At 36.7% G+C, this 8897-nt stretch overlaps 1 pseudogene across 1 annotated transcript; it reads left to right on the forward strand.

Moving 5' to 3' along the window:
- The first annotated feature begins 6624 nt into the window (after window positions 1–6624).
- Window positions 6625–8058, forward strand: LOC137708287 (ethylene-responsive transcription factor TINY pseudogene; annotated as a pseudogene). Its single transcript, XR_015956751.1, has one exon. The product of XR_015956751.1 is annotated as an ethylene-responsive transcription factor TINY pseudogene (transcript).
- The last annotated feature ends 839 nt before the right edge of the window (window positions 8059–8897 follow it).

The raw sequence follows: 8897 nt of genomic DNA on the forward strand, positions 1-8897 counted from the left end.
TGGTCAACAGCCGGATTAGCAACAAAACCAGATTTCCAATCCACATTGAGTTTTACAATGAAGGTATTTTCCTCAATGGAGAGAGAAGCTTTCAGCTAATTGCGGTTCTAATTTCTAAAAATAATGCAAGTTTGCATATGTAGGCACAGTTGTGAATCACATAAATGTCTGAGCATGAACTGAGATGGGGAGATTCAATAACTGGTAGTACATCGTTTTCCTTCATCTTTAGGATTCAAATGAATTAGATAATTAGCTCACTATATCTAAATACGTCAAACGAAGAAATGGATGTCACTTTCAAATTTTATTCTGTTGAAGGTTGAAGGAATGGTCTCTAGAACTTATCCCTTGCAATCCTACCATTAATTGTATTCAATTGATGGTAGAAGAAAGAGTCTCTGACATCGTCTAGTGATCAAAGATTAAGGTAGAAGAATGATTAATCACAAAAAAAACATCGTTATAGTAATTAATTATGTTTTTTTGTTATCCCATATGTCACGTGATTAAAGAAAGAAATACAAGGGGATATATAATTGAGAATTGTTAAGAATCTCAGACTGAGATTACATACATTAATTAAGTAAAATGAGAGGTGGTGTGTAATATATGTGAATAAAAAGATAAACATTGAGATATACAAACCGAGAGTAGCTAAGAATTAATCTCCAATTGAGATGCCATTAAGTAATTAATTAAGATGTGAAAGGGTCTGTGATGCATGTGGTATCTGTCATCTCTGTCATTGTGGTCATGCCTTCATGGCCATGGCCGGGCCGGGCGGCTTACCCAATGCCAACAGCTGCATTTAATTCACACTGAGTTAGTGATAGCATCTGCATTCCGAGCAAAGGGACTCATATAGAGTTACTACTCATCGAACCACTAATGCGGACCATTTGTAACAAAAGCATGAGCTTCCAGTGTGATCGAAGACCAGTGACTGCATCAGCATGGTCATACAATACGTATTTTCTAAAAATTAAAATCAACACAAACACCGATCAGTTTGCTGAACCGCACGTGAGTTGAACATGAACTCACATATATTCTTTATTATCTAAAACAATAAATATGATCAACCAATTAGAAATCTGTATATATATCTATATATATATAGGTCATCAGGCTCCATATACCATGTTTGAGATTAATGTTTAGTCTGATGTGTGTAGACTCATGAACATGCTTTCACATGAACTGCATGTGAATAGAGCATGAAAGTAACAGATTATTTACTATTTAATTAGTGTAGAGATTGATAAATATAAGAATAATAATGATAATAGTAGTAGTATTAATAATGTCGAAGAATAATTTGAAAATTGGGCAGACTAAAATATAATTTATATTGAATGGTTCAACTTTTTACTGCATTAATGTTTTTTGTGATAAAACTCAGAACTTTGCAGGTGTTTAAATTTGAACAATATCGGTGTATACTCAACTTTGAGATCTCGACAAATAATTCTAAATAATAAGAAAACATAAATAAAAAACTGATTTCTTGAAATAATTAATGAATAATGTCTAGAAATGAATTGAACTAAGTTAAAATATGTCATCCAAGTTAGGGGAGGTGTGTGAAGGAATCATATGACAGATGAAATTAAAGCCACATGATTTCACAGATGCAGAAAAGCCCCCTTAATCCCACTGCAGTCCCATCCCATATCGACATTTAAATCCAACAAATCATACAGGTCAGTGGAATGAGAGTTGGCCATAACAGATACAAAGTTGAAACCACTAGCTAGCTAGGGGTTTTTGCCCAAAAGAAAAAGGTAACTAGGGTTTTGCTTTTCTTCTTCTTTGAGAAACTCTGAGCTAAAAAGTCCCCAGCAGCAGAAACCATGCAGATACAGTGTTGGGATTTTGTTCATACCAAAAAAATTAAATACACATTAACTTCTTGCCTGCTAGTAGAAACTGGTCAATTCTTTGCCAAGGTACATTAGTCCTATATATGAGAGTACCTGACAGTTTGTTATAATGTTATAATTCTAGTAAACATTGATTTGATTTATCACAAAGGTTTATTATTGTTTGTGCCAGAAATCATCCTCCCCAAGTCGGCTGTGGACTTTCCTCATTCTAATAATATTCCCCCAGAGAATCGTGTGTTTATACAGTAAAATGCACTTCATTTTCTTGCAAACAATCAATGTCAGTGCTGCATATAATATACATACAACTTCATAGCAGGTAAGCCAAGTACAACCGTACAATGCCACTTGAAAACTAATTAAAGAATCAGCGAGTTAAGTCACTCGCACGCGTGAACTGATCTTATTAGCCGTTGATATATGTAGGATTCACAAACTCACAATGAATCCTAACATTTGGGCAACTTGAGTGTAGCATTTCTCTTAAAAAAAAAAAAAAAAAATCACGAAATGAAATGAGAACCTACTGCTAATGTTAGTATGCTAAAAGATTGTTTTACCATTTAATATGGTGAAATGAAAGGAGAACCTACTGCTATTGCTAGCTAGTATGCTAAAAGATTGTTTTACCATTTAACATATAAGAGAAATGAATTGGGAACCTACTGGTAGCTATGCTAGTATGCTTAAAGATTGTTTTACAGCCACACAATGCCCACTTCAAACTAGCTAATTAAAGAATGATCGAGCACAGGTAAGTAAGGTCACTCGTGCGCGTAAAAAATTGAATTGATCTTGGTCGTTGATGTATGTAGGGTTCACAAAACACTATTGATATACTCGTAGATGGCTAAGCATGTTCTTACAAAATTACGAAATGAAATGAGAACCTATATTCCTAATGCTAGTATGCCAAGAGATTGAGATACCATAGGGTAAAAGTGACCCAACGTGACAGACACCATCTAAATTCTAATCATCTAAAGTTCTAAACCACTATGATGGAATCGCATTATATAGAGTCTATACCTCTAAATCCATCACTTTTCGTATGCGTATACACTCAAAAGTCTAGTCACTTGAAATTGCATGCTATGTTAAATATAGAAACAAATCAAAATCTTGATTCTGCAACTTTTAAATCCACACGAGACTTGATCAGCCTGATCAATTGCTAAGTAAAGCCACGAGGACCTCCCAACCCCAATAATATAATTGTTTCCACGGTAGCTGGGTTGAATCAAGTTTCCTCAATCAAAAGCATAAATTATCGAAGAAAATAACAATAATGTAGATTTTACATTAGCGTTCTCTTATCAAACTTGTATATGTCACAGTGTAAGAATTATACATTTAGGTTATAAAAAAATCACATAATCAGTGGTTCAAATTTATAATTTTGTCAAAAGTTATTGAAGAACGAATTTTTCATACTTGTGCACGTACCAAATTGTTATTTTATCAAAACTGCAGATCATCAATTGGAAATCACAGATCAAGTCAAATCTCAAGAGAATATGTAATACCCATACAATTTTTTAGTTAACTCTCCCAAAATATTCTTTTATCATTATGTTATACTGTCAATCCTTGTAGTCATTGATCAAATCGATCCTTATGAGAGCATTATTCTAAAAATCCCTGCTAGGGTCGTCTATGTATTAGGTTGTCGACCACCGTCCGATTAATTCCAAGACATTTAGAAATTAAAAAAGGAGACCGTTAATGTGCCTACCTAGCCCGCCCAGTCTCGTCTAGGTGTCTAGGTCACGACTCTTGCTTAAACAGAAAATAGATAACTTTCATTTTGCATTATGTTCTAATGCTTATATATATATATATATATATATATATCATTCTATTTTGCAATTTATGTATCCCAATGCAATTATGTATTTTTTAAGTATAAGTAGACACTTATGTATACAATATATAATAAATTTACTTAAATCCGTCTAGTTCACCTAAGGCCCCCACCTAGGTCCCACTTAGCTGCCTAGGTGCTAGGTCCTAAGCACCACTCGACTATTGCCTAGTGTTTTTTAGAACCTTTTATGTGAGTGTAATACATAAAAAGCTTGACCACCAAACCTAACATGTGATAACCCAAGATGTCCTTTTTAACATGTGATACTATATGAACTTCGAAATTATATTAGTCGATGGTTGTTGTTGATGAATTTTTCATTGAAATGATTAGAGCGATGAGTGATATGTTGGGCTGGATGATTTGGGGGTGCATTTGCATGGTTGATTTGGGTTAAATGGTTGTGTCGGGGTACTAATTATACACAATGTTTATACGATGATTTGATTCATTTCAACTGATAGTTCTTGCATGATTTGACACAGCTACGTACGTGTGCCGTGGTATTACGGCCACATGATCAATGCTTAAACAAAAATTGCATGGCTATGAATTTAAGTTGTAGTACACTAGTACTGCCTGTGGAACTTTATATGGATAGGAGCACTTACTCTCTACTCACAACAAAGACCAGAAATATCAAACGTATATATGGGTCCAAGATTATGTATACATCACCACCTCATTAAGAAGGTACTTTTTCAACTTGTTATTAAAGTACCATGTACCCTATTGGAATAGTAAAGAATATTGTGAGGTCTCAAGGACGATCGATGATGATGATGATGATGATGATATATGGTAGTTTTGATTTCACCTAACGTAATTAAGATGAAATCATAGATTGATCTTTGATCAAAATAGAGTAACATATATTGTACTGTACAAATGCGATGTAATTTATAAATTATAAGGGAGAGAAATGCAGGTTTATTGGCCTAGATTAGAATATCATTTGTACAAAAAGAATGGTAGAGACAATAGATTATGTAACAAATTAAGTTGTTTAATGATTTATCATTATACGTGTTATTAGCATAGCAAATAAGGTTCAAAGTGAACTAAGAATATTATAATAAAACCAAACACGATAACAATATTTAACAAATGAAATTTGATGTCTCTAGCAGTATTCGTTCGTAAATTTGAAGTGGACATTCAAGAAGAGAGCCTAGGCAAAAAAAACTCTTAATTTAACTGTATAGAATTGTCATTTTCAACATGCAATGTTGTAGGGTAAAATCACATTTATTAGAATATCAAGGCACCATATAATCGTGGACCAAGCACAATAGGAACCGTTGCCATGGATGGGCCAAGATCGATCGATCATATAATGGTTGGGACCCCATGATGAAATGTGTAATATAAGTTGGTGTTCAATGCAACATTGCAACCACTACCTCATCATATGGATTGGAGGATCACTTGTCTAATTCTATTTCAAGTTTTGCTGTCACAATATCTTCCTAGATTGAAAATCTTTTGTTGTACTTGCTTAACAATGTAATAATTCAGTTTTGAATCAAAATACTGAGTTGATTTACTTATCTGATGTTACTTAGATGACTACAAAATTTCCTAAAAGTCATAAACCCACTTGTATGATGAAATCGGGATGAGAGAGAGTCGAAAAGGAACGTGCAAAATGGAAGGAACCTTGCACTTTGACTACTCAAAATTGTTTTGAACTAATGATTCATACCCAATTTGATTAACTAAACCAAGTTTAGTACAAAAGGCTCTAGTTCCCACATTCTCTATTATACAGGATAGCAACTTATATGTCATGAATACACCGTTAAATATTTTGTGTTCATATTTCAATATTATATATATATATATATATATATAGCTTACCTGTCATACAATGCGATGGAAGATGATAATAAATATTAGTGCATGCAGCAGCGTGGACCATGCGGTGACGATGATGCAAACCCTTACTGATTGCCGCCACCTCACCCAACCCCCCTAATTATGAAAAACTTTTCATTGTGACAAGAACATGTATGGTACATGTGTTTTTATGAAAGTGATGAGAGATTTTATTTTTTAAGTTATTAACTTTTTAATACACATGTCCCATCATTTTTATAATAATAAATGATGTATCATCTCGTGTGCTGATCACATTGAAAATTTTCTCCTTAATTATGTACCACACGTACTTTCAACAAAACCATCCTTATCTCCTCTCTTCTTTTCTCTGTTTTTTTCTCTCCTTCAGCTTTTGGAAAATTTTCCTATCAACCAAACACAAATTAAAATAACAAATTTGATCAATAAAAGAAATGACAAGAATGTCGCTTTATATGCACACGCATTTAGAGAAATTCTCTAAAATTTAACATGTTACGTTGTTAGATTGTTGAGATTAGCCGCGCAAAACGATATTAGAGTTTGTAACGTCTTTAGGTATCTGGCTGGACAACATAATACACTACATATCTGTTGACTCAAGGGCTTAGCTTGGTAAAGAAAGGACGATATAGAGGAAGAGAATGCAAGCTCTCCAACAATCCCCAGCCATATACATTCAGAGGAATTTTTCCGTTGAGATTAGTAGCTTACACCGGCTTTGCGGGTTAACTAAACGTAGTCCATCAGGATTAAATTAACCCTAATTTATCAGAACCCACTACGCAAGGGGTACTGCCCACTTGGTTTCGTTTTTTTTTTCTTCAATCCAATGTGTAAAGAAAGTTGAGGTTCTACCATAAAACCAATCAACAATATGAAAAGTAGCCTAATTCGTTATAAGTCCTTGCATGATTTGATCCCTTACTGATGTAGGACTTTGGTCCTCACATTCTCATAATGCGTCCCTGGTTCATACCATTCTCCCCACCTTTAATGTAGTTTAGAGTAAGAATGTCACTTGTATTTGAGAGAACAAACCCCTAATTATCAGGATCAACCCGGAAAGGAGGTCGACAAAGAGGAAGAAGATAAGGGACAAATGAACAGTGAAACATGGGTGAAAAACTGGTAAAGATATCAGACCATGAAATAAATGGCTTGCATGGTGGTGCTAGATGAAGGGGACCCCACGGTACCATTGCCCTAAAGCAGTGTGACCATCTCTCACTCTCCTCTCTCCTCTCTCCCTCCCACTCTCTCTCTTTCTCTCCCCCCATATTTCTTGTTTCACTCACTCTCTCTCTCCCTCCCACTCTCATTCTCTATAAATGTTGTATGACTCATCGGGAAAGATATCAAATACAAAAAAGGAAAAAGATTGAAACTTCTCCTCCATAACTAGCATGCTCCCATTTCCTTTCCTCTGCTAAAGAAAACCAGTGCTACACTCTTTCACAACAAAATACGCCAAGTCCTTTTCTTTGAGACATTTCCACAAGCACTTACAAGGCACGCATTAGAAATGAGCGCTGATCAACCCCAGAGTTCAGAAACTGAAAGCAGCTCCAACTCGTCCACTTCCGCATCGCCTCCTTCCTCGCCTTCCTCACTCCAAACCCAAAACCCACAAAAACCCAGCTCGCCAATTCACCAAGGAATCGACACTCCCTGCAAAAAAAATGCCAAACGAGTCAGAGACTCCAGCAAACACCCGGTTTATCGGGGGGTCCGAATGAGGAACTGGGGCAAATGGGTATCCGAAATCCGCGAGCCTCGCAAGAAATCGCGCATTTGGCTCGGCACTTTTCCGACTCCTGAAATGGCCGCCAGGGCCCACGACGTCGCCGCTTTGAGCATCAAGGGCAACTCAGCGATTCTCAACTTCCCAGAGCTCTCCGACTTGCTGCCTCGCCCGGTTTCAAACGCCCCCCGCGACGTCCAGGCAGCCGCCAGCAAAGCCGCGGAAATGCACCAATTCGACTCCATCCCGTCAATGTCGCCGTCCCCCTCGTCGCTGTCCTCGCTCGTCTCGGCCATAGACAACTTGTCGTCCGAGTCGGACGAGCTGAGCGAGATCGTCGAGTTGCCGAGTCTGAGTTGCGAGTCGACCGAGTTGAGAAGCGAGTTCGTGTTTGTGGACTCGGAGGACCAATGGGTTTATCCGCCGGCGTGGCTGCCGCGCGTTGGGGAGTTCGAATGCAGTGAGTTGGGGGCGGCGAGTTCAGTTGGGTTTGAGTGTTTGTTATGGGATTATAATTAAGTAGCACATCTTGCCGCACTCGCACTCGTACGTAATTGACTCTTTTCATTTTATTATTTATTTAAATATATTTTAAAAAATAATGAACTTACTAATCACTCGCAGTACCACTTCACTCCTTTGTGTATATAGTTTAGCCGTTTCTGCTAATTAGCTGTTAATTAATTAAGAGTTTGTAAGTGTGAGCTTTCTTTGTTTATTTTTGGAGTTTTCAGTGTTTTCGCTCTTTGGATTTTTACTGTGAAGGGCTTAAATTCTGATCATCTCTCTCTCGTTTCCTTTTTACTTTGTACTCTGCTTTTGTGTAATTGTACAGTGTAGTAGCCTACTGTTTTTAGGATGGAAAGCAAATGCCACGAGACATTTTCTTTCCTCTTTGGTTGGCAACTTTGGTGCAAATAGAATAAAGCCTTTGTCTTTCGGTTTCTTTTTCTCATCAAAACTAATTGTACCCACAACTTCTTTCATTCCATACTCATTTATTGGCATGCTTGTCCTAATTTGCAAATTCGTAGAGCTTCTGATATACTAATGGGGAAGCGCCACCGGTTTCTTACGCATTTTGGTCCATCACGGAGGGAATTCGTCCTGTAACCACGAATATATCTTGAGGAAAACTAACGAAAAATTCTAAAAAAATTTCCCTTTTAATGAAAAGTCATTTTTAAAGTTATAGTGAATAGTACCAGAGAAATGTATAGATGTGATTTTTGGTTAAAAGTGAATAGTAACGGAAGAGTTTTGTTAATCCTCCCTATATCTTGTCCATTTTCATGACACTCGTCGCGAGACTCTGTTGTTGGAGTGCTATATAGGAACAGGGTGATCCATTCATTCCCTTACTATACAACTCATCACGAGGCTCTGCGACTAGAGTGCTATAGGAAGCGCCGGATTATTCAGTGTATTTACAGCACTCGTCACAAGACCCTGTTATTGGAGTGTTGTACGAAGGACGTTCTTGTACGAAAAGCCAGATACATCTCGATCCAGCTGAACTCAAAATCTCCTTTTCGTT

Source organism: Pyrus communis, chromosome 15 (assembly GCF_041283825.1).
Source record: "Pyrus communis isolate YQ-2024b chromosome 15, ASM4128382v1, whole genome shotgun sequence".
Classification (NCBI taxonomy): Eukaryota; Viridiplantae; Streptophyta; class Magnoliopsida; order Rosales; family Rosaceae; genus Pyrus; species Pyrus communis.